The 15677-nt window shown below is 44.8% G+C and overlaps 2 long non-coding RNA genes across 4 annotated transcripts; both read right to left on the bottom strand.

Moving 5' to 3' along the window:
• Positions 1–1042: 1042 nt before the first annotated feature.
• LOC122239328 lies at positions 1043–5460 on the bottom strand. Of its 3 annotated transcripts, none has more exons than XR_006218298.1 (5): positions 5379–5460; positions 5040–5201; positions 4434–4663; positions 3326–3506; positions 1043–2178 (listed from the first exon to the last, which is right to left on the bottom strand). It is a non-coding gene; the product is annotated as an uncharacterized LOC122239328 (long non-coding RNA). The 3 variants fall into 3 exon arrangements; XR_006218297.1 differs by having other exon boundaries at positions 3326–3510; XR_006218296.1 differs by having other exon boundaries at positions 3326–3535.
• Positions 5461–14401: 8941 nt separating this feature from the next.
• On the bottom strand, positions 14402–15462 carry LOC122239327. Its single transcript, XR_006218295.1, has 2 exons — positions 15265–15462; positions 14402–14733 (listed from the first exon to the last, which is right to left on the bottom strand). It is a non-coding gene; the product is annotated as an uncharacterized LOC122239327 (long non-coding RNA).
• Between the last annotated feature and the right edge of the window lie 215 nt (positions 15463–15677).

The raw sequence follows: 15677 nt of genomic DNA on the forward strand, positions 1-15677 counted from the left end.
TCCTACTCAGTTGGGTCTGTGTGTGCATGAGACCCCTCAAGTACAACACCTCAAATATGGTTCTTCTTTATGAAGACCTGTATGATACAAGTGATCTGCCCCCTCACACCCAACATGAAACGAGGGCATGGGATAACTGTTGCTTCAGTCCTAACCAAAAAGGGGCCTCACAACCCTAAAATCCAGCCAGGTGCATTGTACTTTGATTCAGACAAGTTCTGTTCCCTGAAAGTGACTCTCTGTGGTTCTGGCTCTACTCTTTGAACTCTAAGCTGTATTCCTAGAACGATTTCCTTGTTTTCCATAACAAATGGCCCACATTTTCAGCTGAGTCCTTTCCTCAGCCTGCTTTCCACCTTAGGAAGCTGAGGGCTCAAAGGCTTTTGGTTTTGAACTCTTTCCCTTGCAGCCTAGGCTGATATAATTTGTTTACAAATTGTGTGGTTTTCTTATATATCAACTTATAATCTCTTAAGACAGGCTCTTCTCTACCTTGGGTTGAGAATCAGGGTATATGGGACATCACCCTTAAGACTCTACAAAACCTGATTTATAGGAAAGAGTCTACAAGAGTGGCTCCCAACTGGAGGTGATTTTGCTATTGCCTGAAGAACATGTGGCAATGTCTGGAGACATTTTTGCTTTTCACAAGTGGTGAGGAGCTGTCACATAGTGAGTAGAGAGCTCATATGATGCTAAACATCCAATACTGCACAGAAGAGCTCCCTACAAAAGGGAATTATCCATCCCCAAAAGTCAATAGAACCAAGGTCAAGAAACGCTGGTCTACAGAAATTGCCCTAAAATATTTCTAAATTCTCAAGTAAGCATCTTATAGTCACAGGCTTATCTTCATTTTTACCCCGAAACATCTTGCTGTGCTCAATTTGATCTTTACCTTGTAGCCCCTCATTACTTCGAGAGTCTTTTGCTGTCTTGAGAGGCTGAAAATGAAGAAACAACTTTATTTTCAAATCCAGTAAGTCCTAACAATAGCACATGACTACTCACTTCATGAAACTCCTTCAAATTTGCTGTTTATTATGTGATATTATAATAATAAGCCATCGTGAAATAAAAGCCAACTTAAGAAATGAACGTGGGAGTTCTTTCCCCTCCTGGATGGATGGTTAAGATGTGTTCCCGGAGCTGCTGATGCACAGAATTTGACAACGGAGCCAACACCAAAGAACCAAAGCTGATGCGTGTATCATGTGACAAGGCTTGAGAAATAAACTCATTATTGTGTACCACCAGTAAGGTGGCAGAATTGAGTTCTTACCACTATTCCCCACAGGGAATATCCATTTTGACAATTACTCATGGATGAGAGTACCTTTGTGGGAGTCCATGAGTCAAGTGGAGAAGTTCCAGCACACTACTAGAGAAAAAAATACAATCGACACATTGAAAAAGTGACCTTACCTACATCACCCCTCTGTAGCCAGTATGGCTCAATGCCAAGAGAGACCTCCCCCAGCCAATGATTTCTCCCATGTGGTAAAGTAAGAGCATGTGAATGAGTGCCCAGGTTTCCCGGGTGTATGAGATGCTACCCAAAAAGCCCACTACTTTCTTCATCCACCCAGAATGGTGAAGTGATCTGCAAAGCTGAGGAGTTGAGGAAGGCTGGGAACACAGCAACCAGGACTCAGAACTCATCAGATCATACTCACACTTCAGGGACTCCATCAGGAAGACTGCCCACAAGCCAGTGGGTACATCTTGCTTGCAGAACCCCTCAGTGGCCCACGGGCACCCCCAGTGGCTCATGCACCTCACCTACCCTCCTCTTCTGCGGCTGGCTCCCTGCCCATCCTCCCATGGACAGCAAGTGTGAGCCTTTGCAGACAGCTAAAGAGCATGTACAGAAAACCAGCCCAATTCTGTGGGATTTGGAAAAGGCACACAAACTTGAACGTTCCAGGGCACCACCCTAGGCAAACAAACAGAAGGCTCTCAGCACCTGACTCTGCAGGATCACTAGAAAACATACAATCTCCAAACTTCTTCTCAAGAGGAAACAAGAAGTGTAGAGTGGGTGCATTCATAAGAAAGGTCTGATTAAGCCTCAGAATCCCTAGCCAGGCTGACTGGTGAAGACATCTCTTTCCCAAAGCCAGTTGGAGGTGACTGCCTCTCCAAATGTGAACACAGCAACACACAGCTTCAAGGAACCTGAAAAAAAATCAAGAAAACATTATGACATCATGAAAGGAGCACAATATATTTTCAGCAACTGACCTCCCCAAAATGAAGATCTATGAGTTACCAAATGAAAAATTCAAAACACCTGTTTTAAGGAATCTCAGTGAGCTACAAGAAAACACAAATTGACAACTCAAAGAAATCAAGAAAATAATACATGAACAAAATGAAAACAGAGAAATAGAAATTATAAAAAATGACACAAACAAAAATGTGATGGTTAACAAGAGGGGAGATGGGCAGGGGGAAGGGGGAAACAGGTGATGGGGTTTAAGGAGTGCACTTGTCATGATGAGCACTTGTCATGATGAATGGAAGTGTTGAATCATTGGATGGTACACCTGAAACTAATATGACACTGTATGTTAATTAACTGGAATCTAAATAGAAACTTTAAAAAATAGAGTATTTAGAGCCCCACCCCACCCCCCAAAAAAAACCTCACAAAGAACCAAACAGAAATTCTGGAGCTGAGGAAAAGAATGAATGAAATGAAAAATGCAATCAAGAGCATCAACAGAAGACTAGATCTAAGCAGAAGAAAGAATCTGTGAACACAAGCATAGGTCATATGAAATCATCCAGAGAAGAAGAAAGAATGAAGAGTGGAGAAAACGTATGAGAAGGATAGGACATCATCAGATGACCAAAAGACTTATTATGGGAGTCCCAGGGGGAGGGGGAAGGGGTACAAAGCTTATTTCAAGAAATAACAACTGGAAAATTTCCAAATCTGGGGAGAGATAGGGACACCCAAGTGCATGAAGCCCATAGTTCTCCAGACAGATTCAACCTGAGGCGGACTCTGCCGAGACACGTGAAGGAAAAAACTATCAAGGGGCGCCTGGGTAGCTCAGTTGGTTGAGCTCCAACTTCAGCTCAAGTCATGATCTCACAGTTCATGAGTCTGAGCCCTGCATCAGGCTCTGCACTGACAGCACAGAGCCTGCTTGGGATTCTCTCTCACTCTCTCTCTCTCTTTCTCTCTCTCTCTCTCTCCTCCTTCCCCATACATGCTCTCTCTCTCAAAAATAAATTAAAAGGAAAGAAAATAACTGTCAAAAAATCAAAGGCAAAGAATTTCAGAGCAGCAAGAGGAAAGAAACTCGTTACATACCCCCATTAGGCGATCAGCAGATTTCTCAGCAGCAACCGTGCAGAGTGGGGTGAGATATTCGAAATGCTGAAAGAAAAAACTGCCATCCAGGAGTACTTTTTCAGGCAAGCTGTCCTTCAGAAGTGGAAAGGTAAAAAATTTCCAGGCAAACAAAAGCTGAGGAAGTTCCTCACCACCAGACCTGCCTTACAGAAAATGCCAGAGGGAGTTCTTCAAGATAAAACAAAAGGACACCAACTAGTAAACTAGGAATGTGAAAAACTACGAAAGTGTAAAGCTCACCGGTAAAGGTAAGTATATACATAGTCAAATTCAGAATAAAGTGTAATGGTGGTGTTTAAATCAGGTAGCTCCAGGGGCACCGGGATTGGCTCCGTCTGTTAAGTGTCCGACTCTTGATTTCGGCTCAGGTCATGATGTCATGATTTGTGGGTTTGAGCCCCGCGTTGGGCTCCACACAGTCAGTGCGGAGCCTGCTTGGGATTCTCTCTCTCTCTTCCTCTCTCTCTCTGCCCCTACCCCACCCATGCTATCCCTCCCCCCTCCCCTGTCTCAGGAATAAATAAATATTTTTAAAAAATCAGTTAACTCTAGTAAAAACGGTGAAGGAAAATGTATTAAAAGAAACATAGCTCGCACAATTTGTTAATGGATAACAACATTAAAAATGTAAATTGTGACATCAAAAATATAAAATATGGGGGCACCTGGGTGGCTCAGTCAGTTAGGTATCTGACACCTGATCTCAGCTCAGGTCCTGATCTCAGGGTTGTAAGTTCAATCTCCGTGTTGGGCTCCACGCCGGGCATGGAGTCTACTATATAAAATGTGGTGAGGAGTATAAATACAGAGTTTTTTTTTTTTTATGTGATTGCAGTTAAATCGTTGTCAGCTTAAAACGGACTGTTATAACTATAAGACACTTCATGTCAGCCTCACGGTAACCACAAAGCAGAAATCAATGGTAGATGCACAAAAGGTAGAGAAAGGAATCAAAAGTCGGCACTGCAGAAAATTATCAAATCATGAAGGAAAACTGTAAGGAAGAAAGGACCTACAACCCACCCAGGAAAAAAAAATTGGCAAGATGGTAATAACAAGTGCTTACCTGAATAATTGTTTTCGATGTAAATGAATTAAATTCTCCAATCAAAAGATGCAGAGCGGCTGAATTCATTTGTTTTCAAAAACCCAACTATATACCTTCCTGAAGAGATTCAATTCAGCTTCAAGGACACACATAGGCTCAAGGTGAAGCGACGGGGGAAGATATTCCATACACGTGAAAACCGAATGACAGCAGGTTATCCTTAGACAAAACAGACTTGAAGTCACAACCTGGAACAAGAGACAAAGAAAGTCACTATATGGCGATTACGAGTTCAGTTCACCAAAAGTTTGTAATGACTGTAAATGCATATGCGCCTGACATCGGAGTGCCTAGGCACATCAAGCAAATAACAGATCCGAAGGGAGAAATAAACAGCAGTGTAATGGTGGTAGAAAACATCAGTAGCCCACGTTCAGTAATAGCTCATCCAGACAAAACACAGACGCTGGGCTTGAACTACACTTCAGACCAAACGGACTCAACAGGCACATACAGGGCACTCCGTCCTCCAGCAGCAGAATGCACATTCTTCTCCAGGGTCCACATAACATTCTCCAAGATAGATCATGTGTGAGGTCACTAAACAAGTCTTAGCAAACTTACGAAGATTGAAATCGTATCATGTATCGTCGCCGACCATGACGGTATGAAACTGGAAATCAATCACAGGAGGGAAGGTAGACAGTTCACAGATGTGTGGAACTTACACAACCTACCCAATTGGAGAGGTATTTGCAGACCACTTAGCCGACAGGGAGTTAGTACCTAAAATGTACGAGAAAATCATACAACTCAATAGAAGAAAACAGAATCCAATTTTTAAATGGGCAAAGGACCTAAACAGACAAGTTTCCAAAGACACAGAAATGGCCCACACGAAAAGGTGCTCAATGGGGCTAATCATCAAAGAAATGCTTGCAGATCAAAACTACGGTGAGATACCATTTCGCAACCACTAGGACGGATGGTCCAGAAAGACAAGAGGTAACAAGCGTTGGCGAGGATGTGGAGACTCTAAGTTGGCACAGTCGCTCTGGGAAACAGTATGAAGGCTCCTCCAAAAATTCAAAATGGAGCTACTCTATGACCCAACAATCCCTTCTGAGTGTGTAGCCAAAGGAAATGACATCAGCATTCCCAAGAGATATCTGCACCGCACCACCATGTTGATGGCCACGTTATTTACCGCAGCCAAGACTTGGAAACAACCTAAATGTCTATCAACAGATGAATGGATAAAGAAAACATTCTGTGCAATGGAATATCTTTCAGCCGTTAAAAAGACAGTGAAATCTTGCCCCTGTGACAACATGGGTAACCCTAGAGGACATTATGCTAAGTGAAATAAGCCAGAAAAAGAAAGAGAAATACTGTGTGATCTCACTCATATACGGAATGGTTAAAAAAAAAAAAAAAAGCCACGTTCACAGAAACAAAGTAGAATGGCGGAAATAGGCAGGTGTTGGGCAAAGGGTACAAATTTCCATTTGGAAGATGAATAAGTTCTGGGGATCCGGTGGACAGCACGGTGACTATGTATTTCATGCTTGAGTATGCTTGCTAAGAGTAGAAGTTAAATGTTCTCACCACACGCACGCACGCTCGCACACACACAAAGGTAATTATGTGAGTTGATAGATCGTGTTCATTGCGATAATCATTTCACAACGTGTGTGTATATATATATATCAAATCATCACATTGTATACTTTAAATATATACAATTTTATCAGCCCAATAAAGCTGGGAAAAAGGAATAAAATGACCAAGACTGTTAAATCTACCTGCATACCCCATCCTTACCCCATCACCCCGTCGACCCCAACGCCAGGCCCCTGGATAAGTAACTGTCATCCGAATTTGTGTTTACCATTCCCCTCGCTTTGCTGTAGAATTTTATCACACATGTATCCTTAAAGGCACATTGCTTTATTTTGGTTTGGAGGTCTATAAAAATAATATCATGGCATGAATATTTTCCAGAACCTTCCTGTTTTTACCGGGCATCGTTTCTAAGACGATGCCGAACCTGACTATATTTCGTTTCTTATTGCTATATAATATTCCACTGTATTGCTATATCACAATTTATGTATCCACTCTTTTGCTTATGGGAATATGAGTTATTTCCAGATTTTTGCTCTCATGCACAGTACTGCTCTTAACGTTCTTGGATATAGCTTCTGGCACACATACGCCAAAATGTCTCTAAGCTCTATTAACTAGGACTGAAACGGGTGAGTCATAAGCACGCTTATCTTTAACTCCACAGGATATCAAACCGTTTTCTCAAGTGTGGCACCAACCCGACCAGATGGGCAACGCGGGTCTCACAGTCCCAGGTTGGGCAGCGCTCTAGGAGGATGGTCACGTCGTGCGTAACCCCACCCGAGCTGCGGTGACTTGGGATGAGGGTCCTGCCAAGTGGGCAACCCTCTCTGGTAGCCGGCAAGCACTCCTTAATGTGGAGCCTTGGCAAATCACGGCGCCTGACTTAATCACTTATTGTGGGGGCCTCCGCTTCAAAGGCTCTCTCTCCCTCTCCCTCCAACCCCCACCCCTAACCTCGTTTTGTGGCCACACCGGTGCTGTGTAATTCCCAGGCCTTGCGTTTTGAAAGTTGTTCAAACTTTCCTGGTCCTTGTAGCTGAAGGGCGTCCTGTGAGCCTAACGGGAGCCACCAGGGCGGGTCTGGGCACAACACGGTTGTTAATGAGCCGAGACCCGCATGAGACAGGTAAAGAGCGGGCAGAGTCTCCAGGGCGCACCCACACCTCCAAAGAGGCAAGTGGGGTAGCTGACCAGGCCTGACGTGAGCGGGGGGCGGGGGGGGGGGACAGGAAGCTCCCCCTACCTGCCGGCCGCCCCCCTGCCCTGGCGTAACCTGACACTCCTCATCTGTCCACCTTCCTGGTACCCAGCCAGCTCACCACGTTTGAAAAAGCCAGGAAATAGAAGCTTTGCAGAAACCTAAACTTCTGGGGAAGAGTGGGCCCAGAGCAGCCTCCGGCATCCGGACCGCAGCTGCTCGAGCGTCTTGCACCATTCCCAGCCCTTCGTCCCCGGCTCCCACGCTAGTGTCCCCCCCAACCCGTGAGAAGCTCCAGGAGGGGGCTCGAGGTGCCTGTACTTGGGGCGCCCCGAGCTCGGCTCCCGTGGGGACCTCCACGATCAGACACCCGCGGCGAGACCTCTGCGCCCAACCACGCGGTCTGGTCCCCGTTCGACACAACCTTCCCGAACGGGCGCTGCCCGGGCTTGACGGCATCCGTCCCCTCCACGAAGTCTAGGGACGGGAAGGTGGTGGGCGATTTGGCCGGGGCCCAGGGCTACGCCTCCTCTGCCAAGTGGCTGGGCATCTGGGCCCCGGTCGTAGGCCCCCCTTCGGATCATCGCCTTCATCGTTATCTTCACCCCTGGTTCACGGGTGATTTTCCGAGCAATTTCAGAGATCATAAAAGGTTATGGAAGTTACTAGTAGCTGCCCGTGGACTGAGACTGTCACTCCCCTCACTGCATTTTATGTACACGTCAGTCTGCAGTTGTATCTTCTAGATTTATTCTTTTGATGTTGACTGACTACTCCTGCTGCCTCCTCCATTAACTAGTCTGTTGTCCATTTTCCTCTTGGTTTGTTTTCTTATTGAGTTTTTTTATGTGTTAATAACACATGTTATTAATCCTGTGTTGTTTGTGGGCTGCTTCCGTCTTTTCCCAAATTCTGACCTGTCTTTTTACTTTATGGAGTCTTTGGGGAGAAAGTTTATAATTGTATAAGTCAACGTCTAATGTCTAATAAAATCTCTGAAAATTCTTCTCCACGAATGTCACGCCCACTCCCAACCTTCTCTATTTTCATAAGGTTTTTGGAATGAGAGCTCTGTTGAGAGGGCACCTGGTGGCTCAGTCAGTTAAGCGTCCAACTCTCGACTTCAGCTCACATCATGATCCCAGGATCATAAGATCGAGCCCCTCCATTGGGCTCAGCGCTGGGCGCGGAGCCTGCTTGAGATTCTCTCCCTCTCCTTTTGCCCCTCCCCTGCTCACACACATTCTCGCTCTCTCGCTCTCTCTTTCTCTCTAATTTAAAAAAAAAAGAATTAGAACTCTACGAGGAACAGACATTCATATGTCTCATGCAATTCAATTCACAAACACGGTACACTTCCCCACTTAACTTCTTTTTTAAACATCTTCCAGAAGATAAACTTTTCTAAAACTTGCTCTTTTTTATTCAACTTATTCCTACGTCTATTTGGTGGAGTTTTTTAATTGTATACTTTTAATCTTTTCATTGCCAGTGTACAGAAATACAATTAACCTTTGCTCGTTGATCTTGGATGGGACACTTCATTCAACCTTCATTATTAATGTATCTGTAGAGCCTTTTGAATTGTGCTATATACACATCATGATAATGTCTTACTTTCCAAAGAAATTCTTTCTTGCCTTATAGACTAGGGCCTCCAGTACCAGGCTGATAGAAGCAGCGATAGTAAATATATTTTGTTGATTCTTTTGAAGGCAATGCCTCTGGTGCTTCACGGCTAAGAATTACGTTTGCTGTAAGTGAACAATACCCTTTATCAAATTAAGTTAGCTCCCTCTTATTTCTAGTTTTCTAATAGAGTATTTTCCCCCTAAAGAGATGTAAACATTCATCATTTTATTTTCTGTGCCTACTGAAATGATTGTATGTACTTTCTCCTTTACTAAGTTAGGGTGAGTGAATTTGATTTATAGACATTCTAATGTTACGTGACCTTATATCCTCGGGATAAAGCCTGGTTGTATTTGCTTAGGAATTTTTGTGTTTTTGTTCTTTTCCTTTTTTGTCGTACCTTTGTTTGCTTGTGATATCAAGGTTATTATTGCCTCATGAATAAGTTTTGTGACCAACTTTCTAGTCTTTGAGTTTGTGAAAGACCAGAATAATCTGTCCTTGTACATTGCAATAGAACTTTCCTGGAAAACCAGCAGGCTACAGTGTTTTTTTAAGAGATAGGTTTTAGCCCTGATTTGATTTTTTAATTGTTGTAAAATTGTTCAGATTTTCTTTATTCCTGAGTCGGTTGTGGTAACTTACGTTCTTCTAGAAATTCAGCCATTTCATCTAAGTTTTCAAATATATTGGCAAAAGCAATATTTATAATATTCTATGACCGTATCTTCTGTATATGTTATTTTATCTTTTTTATTCTTAATTTTTTTTTTTTTTTTGCATTTTAGCTCTTTTTTTTCCCCAAGGAATCTGGCCAGATATTTGTCTGTTTTATTTATATTAAAAAATTTTTTTTAATGTTTTATTTATTTTTGAGACAGAGAGAGACAGAACATGAGCAGGGGAGGGGCAGAGAGAGGGAGACACAGAAGCCGAAGCAGGCTCCAGGCTCCGAGCTGTCAGTACAGAGCCCGATGTGGGGCTTGAACTCACAGACCGTGAGACCATGACCTGAGCCAAAGTCAGACACTTAACCGACTGAGCCACCCAGGCGCCGTTTTATTTATATTTTAGTAAACATTTGGTCTATTTGAAACTTTCTACTGTTTCTTTGTGTCCTAGTCCATTCATAGTCATATCTTTATTTTTATCTCCCTTCGACCTTTTTTTCCTTTTCTACTTCTTTACTACTATTTTTATTCTTTGTCTTATCTAAGGGCTTAACTCATTTTCAGCCTTTATATTTTTCTAATATAAGCATTCAAGGCTATAAATTTCTTTCAAAATACTATTTTCATGGCTTCCCACAAGTTTGCCATGTAATATCTTCATTATTGTTCAGATCAAAAGATTTTCAAATAAATGTGTTATAATATTTTATTTAACTCATGATATATTTAGAAGTATGGTTATTAATTTCTTTGAGGGATTTTAAATTTACCTCGTTACTAACTTCTGACTTGATTACATTATGGTGACGGAAAGTGATCTGTATAATCCCAGTTCTTTGAAATTCATTGCAATTTGTGTCGTGGCTAAATGGTCAGTACTCTGTTCCATGTTTTTGGGTTTTGGTTTTTTTTTTACCATTTTATGTATGCTATAAAGAAATATGTATTCTTGAATGGATGAATGCAGAGGAAGATCCCTTACCATTTTTATCATTTTAGTATTTGTAAGTGATGTCACCTTTCTCAGTCCTGATATTTGGTGCTATCAATTGCCCTCTGCATACTGCCTTAGTAGTGTGCAACAAATTCTGATATGTTGTGTTTTCATTTTAGCTAGATTAAAATACTTCACAATTTCTCTTTGAATTCCTTCTTTGACCCATAGGTTATTCATAAGTGTGTTATATTTAGTTAAGTATTTGTGCATTTTCCAGATTTCCTTTTGCCGCTGATCTCTGACTTAAATCCGCTATAGTCGGATAAAACGCTTTGTACCATTTGAATACTTTTAATTTACTGAGACATTGACTTACTGCAGACGGTCTTAGTGAATATTGTGTGCACTTGATGAAAATGTACCTTCTACTCGTTGTGCAGAGTATCTTAGAAATATCAACTAGGTCAAGTTGGTTGATAGTTTACAAGTCTGCCTTTGATGGGTCTTTTTCTTTTTTTTTTCTATCAATTATCAAAAGAGGAATAAAATTATGGATTTGTCCATTTCTTCTTACAGTTCTACCAATATTGGTTTCGTGTATTTTTAAGCTTTGTCATTAGGTTCATGGACATTTAGGATTGTTATATCTTCCTGATTAACTCATACCTTTATCACTAGGAAATGGCCTTCTTTATACCTAACAATAATCATTGTTCAGAAATCTAGTATTAATATAGCCACGTGGTTTTCTTTCAACTAGTGTTAGCATGCTAGGTCTTTTCCCCATCTATTCTAACTTGTGTCTTTATATTTAGTTTTTGTTTCTTATAGGAAGCATACACTTGTGCCTTGCTTTTTTCTGAACATCTTTGTCTTTTAATTCAGGTGTGTAGACCATTTTCGTTTAGTGTGAATATTGATGTGATTAGGTTCTAGCCTTTCATCTTGCTATTCGTTTTCATCTATCCCAACCCAAAGGGGGCTCTGGGGAAGATCAACAGATTTGAATGGACACTTAACCGAAGATGATAATTAGAGTGACAGATAATGAAAGCATATGAGAAGATTCTCAGCATCACTTTTCATTATGAAAATGCAAACTACAGCCGCAAGGAGGCACCACTGCAGACTTATTCAAAGTCCTCATCCTTAGCTAGTGCTGGTGGGGATGTAGATGAGCTGGAATTCCCACATGCCACTGGGGAGAATGTAAACTAGTACAAACACATTGGAGAACAGTTCCCAGCCTTTTAAACAGGTAAGCATACCTACCGTATGACCCAGCCGTCCTCTCCCAAATACTTACCCGAGAGAAAAGGAAGCCTTATATCCATACAAGTGCCTGTACGTTTATGTCCCTATCAGCATATTTGTCACAGTCCAAACCTGGAAGTAACTAGAATGTCCACCAACAGGGGAAGAGATAACTTGGAATGGAATGCTAGTCAGCAATAAGGAGGCATGAACTGTTGGTAGATGTTACAACAGGGAGGGATCTCAAAACGATTATGAATGAAAGAAACCAGACACAAAGAGTACATACTTTATGATTCTATTTGTATGAAATTCTGAATATTCAAACTAATCTGCAGTGACAGAAAGCAGATCAGTGTTTTCCTGGGGAGGGAGGAGTGAGGAAAGAGGTAGAAAGAACAGGATTTAACAAAGGACATGAAGATACTTTTGTTCATCTTCGTGATTGTAATGGTGGTTTCATAAACATATATATGTCAAAACTTATCAAATTGTACACTTTAAATATGTGCAGCTAATTGTATGTCAATCATATCTCAATAAAGCTCTTTTTAAAATACATCTTAAGCTTAGAATTTATCACCAAGAGAATACAAATAAGAATGAGGTCTTCCAAAACACTAGAGAAAATAAAATAGTAAACAGCTCACAAAGCCAAAGATGAGGAAAGAACAAGGAAAACAGAGCATAAATAACAGATGTCTCAACAAACATGTCTGTTTTGACAATACTCTAAATAAAACAATCCAAATAGGCACTCTTTGCCCAAGGTACACCTAAAATAAAATACTTGAATGTTCAAAAGGAAAGGATAGCAAAGACGTGTTGTGAAAACCACAAGAGAAAGGGTCAGTAAGATGAAGGTCAGGGAAGGCTGAAAAGGACAGACAATAATTTGGTCTGAGGAACTATTCAAGACCCAATGAAGGCATAACAGTGATTAACCTTTAAGCAGCAAATAACTCACCATCAAAACCTATAAAGCAAAAACTGTAAGAAATACCACAGTAAATTAATAGCTAAAATGTGAATGTGAAGTCCTGAAAATGTTAACCCCAAGGCCCAAGTTACATAAATCATGTTTTGTTTAGTTCTTCCGAGGGCTGGTAGCTGCATACCTGTAGGAACTTGACCCAAATGGCCGAGTCTTCCACAGATTTGCCTAAGAGGGAATTAGCATGCTCTGCAACTCAAATATTTTTCGCCAACATAAATGCCTGTATTAAAGCAGTCAAGAATAAACATCCACACCTGCCATTGCAGTGTGGTGAGACTATAACAAGAATGCTGACGATAATGAAGCCAGACATCAGCCGAGCCCCACCACTGTTTGCAATTTTGTTAGCCTCGGGCCCTGCACAAGCTCCGTGATCCATTAGAAGTCAGGTGGGTGCCTCTCACCCTTCTGCAAATCCCCAGGGGGTTACGCCCAAGGCCGCTGACCCCAGTCCTTCCACAGCTCCCAATACTGTTCTCCTCCCCGAGTCGAGGCAAACCCAGATGCAGAAATGCAACCCTTTTCCTTGTTTCTTCAAACCCTCCTCCCAGAGCCCCTGTGTGGCAGCCAAGTCCACTAAGGTCCGGGGAAGAGGAAGGAGTTTGAAGCTCAGATGGTCAAATGCCTCACACATCTAACCCCAGGATCCACCGAGCCCCCGTGTGTAGGGCCTTTCCCTGTGGTCAGAGCTCCTGCTTCCTTCCCGCCAAGCCTCGTCCAGCTGAGCCGAACGTCTCCCATCCCTCCCATCCCTGTCTCTCTCTCCAGTCTTCTCCTTTGGCAGCTCTTTGGGCCTCCTCCCTGAACAAGGATGACTCCGGTGCAGGAGGTAACAAAATGGCCCTCGCACCTGCTTCAGAAAAAGTCCGTAAGACAACACGTGGCCTCTGCCAGGTCCTGGCCGCCTCCGGCTTCCTTACATCACGGTGTTGAGCCCTGTCCCAGCTCTGGAGGCACGTGTACTGCTGTCAGCCCCGACCAAACGGGGACACTGAAGCTGGGAGAAACTGAGACACATGACCGAGATCACAAAGGCAGTGTGCAGCCAGGATCCAAAACGGGATTCTCCTGCCTGCGGACGCCGGGGGCAGGAGGCTGGGTATTTAAAGACGCAGATTCCTGAGTATTTTTGCAGCACCCCCAGCACCACGGCAGCTGCTCCTTCTGGCTCGGGGTTGCTCTGTGTTTAAGCACACCACACCAGGCTTGACTCAAAGGAGAGAGAGAGCGAGACAGAGTGTGTGTGCACGTGCGAGAGCATGCATATGCATGTATGTGAAAGCGTGTGCAGACGTGTTGTGTGTGTGCGCGTGTCCACAAACACTTAGGTCTGGGGACTGAGGTCCCCACCCTCGCCCCCACCTCGATGGCTATGTCATTCCTCTCAGGCAGCCCAAAGGGAAGGCGGGCCCCCCACAAGCCGCACCCCTGCTGAGTGACTCTCCCCTCGACAATGAGACGGGGCGGTCTCAGAGGTGATCTGGGTTTGTGCCCTCCCTCGGACTGTAGGCACGCCACCAAGGCTGGGATGGCACTAACCCCCATCCCTCAGGTTGTGGGAGGGGGAGACGGATGAGTCTGAAACAGTAAGTATGGCTTTGGAACCAACTTGGCTCTTCTGATGACAACGTGCCTTGTTCCAGATGGTTCCTGTGCATGTTCTCCTTCGTTAGCATGCTAATTTATTCTGACTCATCGCGAAACTGCTGCAGGCGGGGCTGGCGCACACCTCAATGCCACAGCAAGACCCGGGGGCCCGTGATTCCCAGCTGGAACAGGAGCCGTCCCTGGGGGCTGTCACCAACAACGGGTATATAGAGAACAGTTGGGGACAAGGCCTCAGTGGCAGCCTGAGCAGGCTGTAATTTCCCCTCCGGTGGCCCTGACATTCTGCGACAGGATCGGGAGGGCAAGGCTGGAGACACAGGCTCTGCGAACGTTCACGCCAGAAAGTTCCGGATAGCGCACAAACGTAAGTTCAAACATAACGGAGGCATCTGAAACAAAGACCCGAAGCAGAGTCGGGAACCTGACATCTCTCGTCAGTCAGCACCTGAGCCGGGCAGGGCAGAACCTCCAGTGTGGGCCCAGGCCCCGGGGTGACACCTTTGTCCTCTGGTCTCAGGGGGTGCCGTTCACCAAGGCCCCTGCACTGGGACACGCGGGAGTGCCACCACAGACCCCCACTTCCCACTGTGCAGGCCACGGCTCAGCCCAGAGACATTTCCTGGTCACCAGGATTGGCCCAGACTCTGCAAGGGGCACCCGGGGACACGGTGTGACCTCTCAGAGCAGCCCTGCAGCTGTGAAGTCCAGGCAAACACCTGGCCTCGAGCAGGACAGCCCTCGGCCCGGGACCCAGGCCCCCAGCAGTCAGCTGACCCGGGACAAGCCTTCCCTGCCTTGCCCCCACCGCACCCTGGGCACTGCTGGGATTGTCCCCAGGGCTGGCTTGTCCCCTCACCCCATCCCAGGGTCAGCTTCTGGGACACCCAGCCTACTGTCCCGTCCTACTGGGCAAAACTCACCGACATGGCCACCCTGACCGCTTGGGCCTGGAAAACAGGTATCCATTCGATCCTGGCCCAGGTTCCCAGGTAAAACCCCAGGTCCCCCACGGCTGGCTTCCTGCCCAGGCCTCCCCAGGTCCCCTCCCACCGAGGGCTGCTGGCTGCCCTCCTCGACCTTGGGGCTCCCTGCCCCTCAGCCCTCCGCGGCAAGGAGTTCCCGGCCCCCTGGGAGACAGAGTGACAAAGTTGCCAGGGCACGGTGAGCAGGCTTCTGGAATCCCCCAGAGCTCCATCGCATTGTCTACAGCTTCCTGGCAGTGGGAAGGGCCCCTTCCGTGAGGGGGAGGGAGTCTGAGCCGGGCGCTGGGGGCCCCCCAGCGGGGCCGCCCTCGGTGCTGGTGAGGACTCTGGAAGGTGAGCACGGCGCAGGT

The sequence above is a fragment of the Panthera tigris genome, chromosome B3 (assembly GCF_018350195.1).
Source record: "Panthera tigris isolate Pti1 chromosome B3, P.tigris_Pti1_mat1.1, whole genome shotgun sequence".
NCBI classification, from domain to species: domain Eukaryota; kingdom Metazoa; phylum Chordata; class Mammalia; order Carnivora; family Felidae; genus Panthera; species Panthera tigris.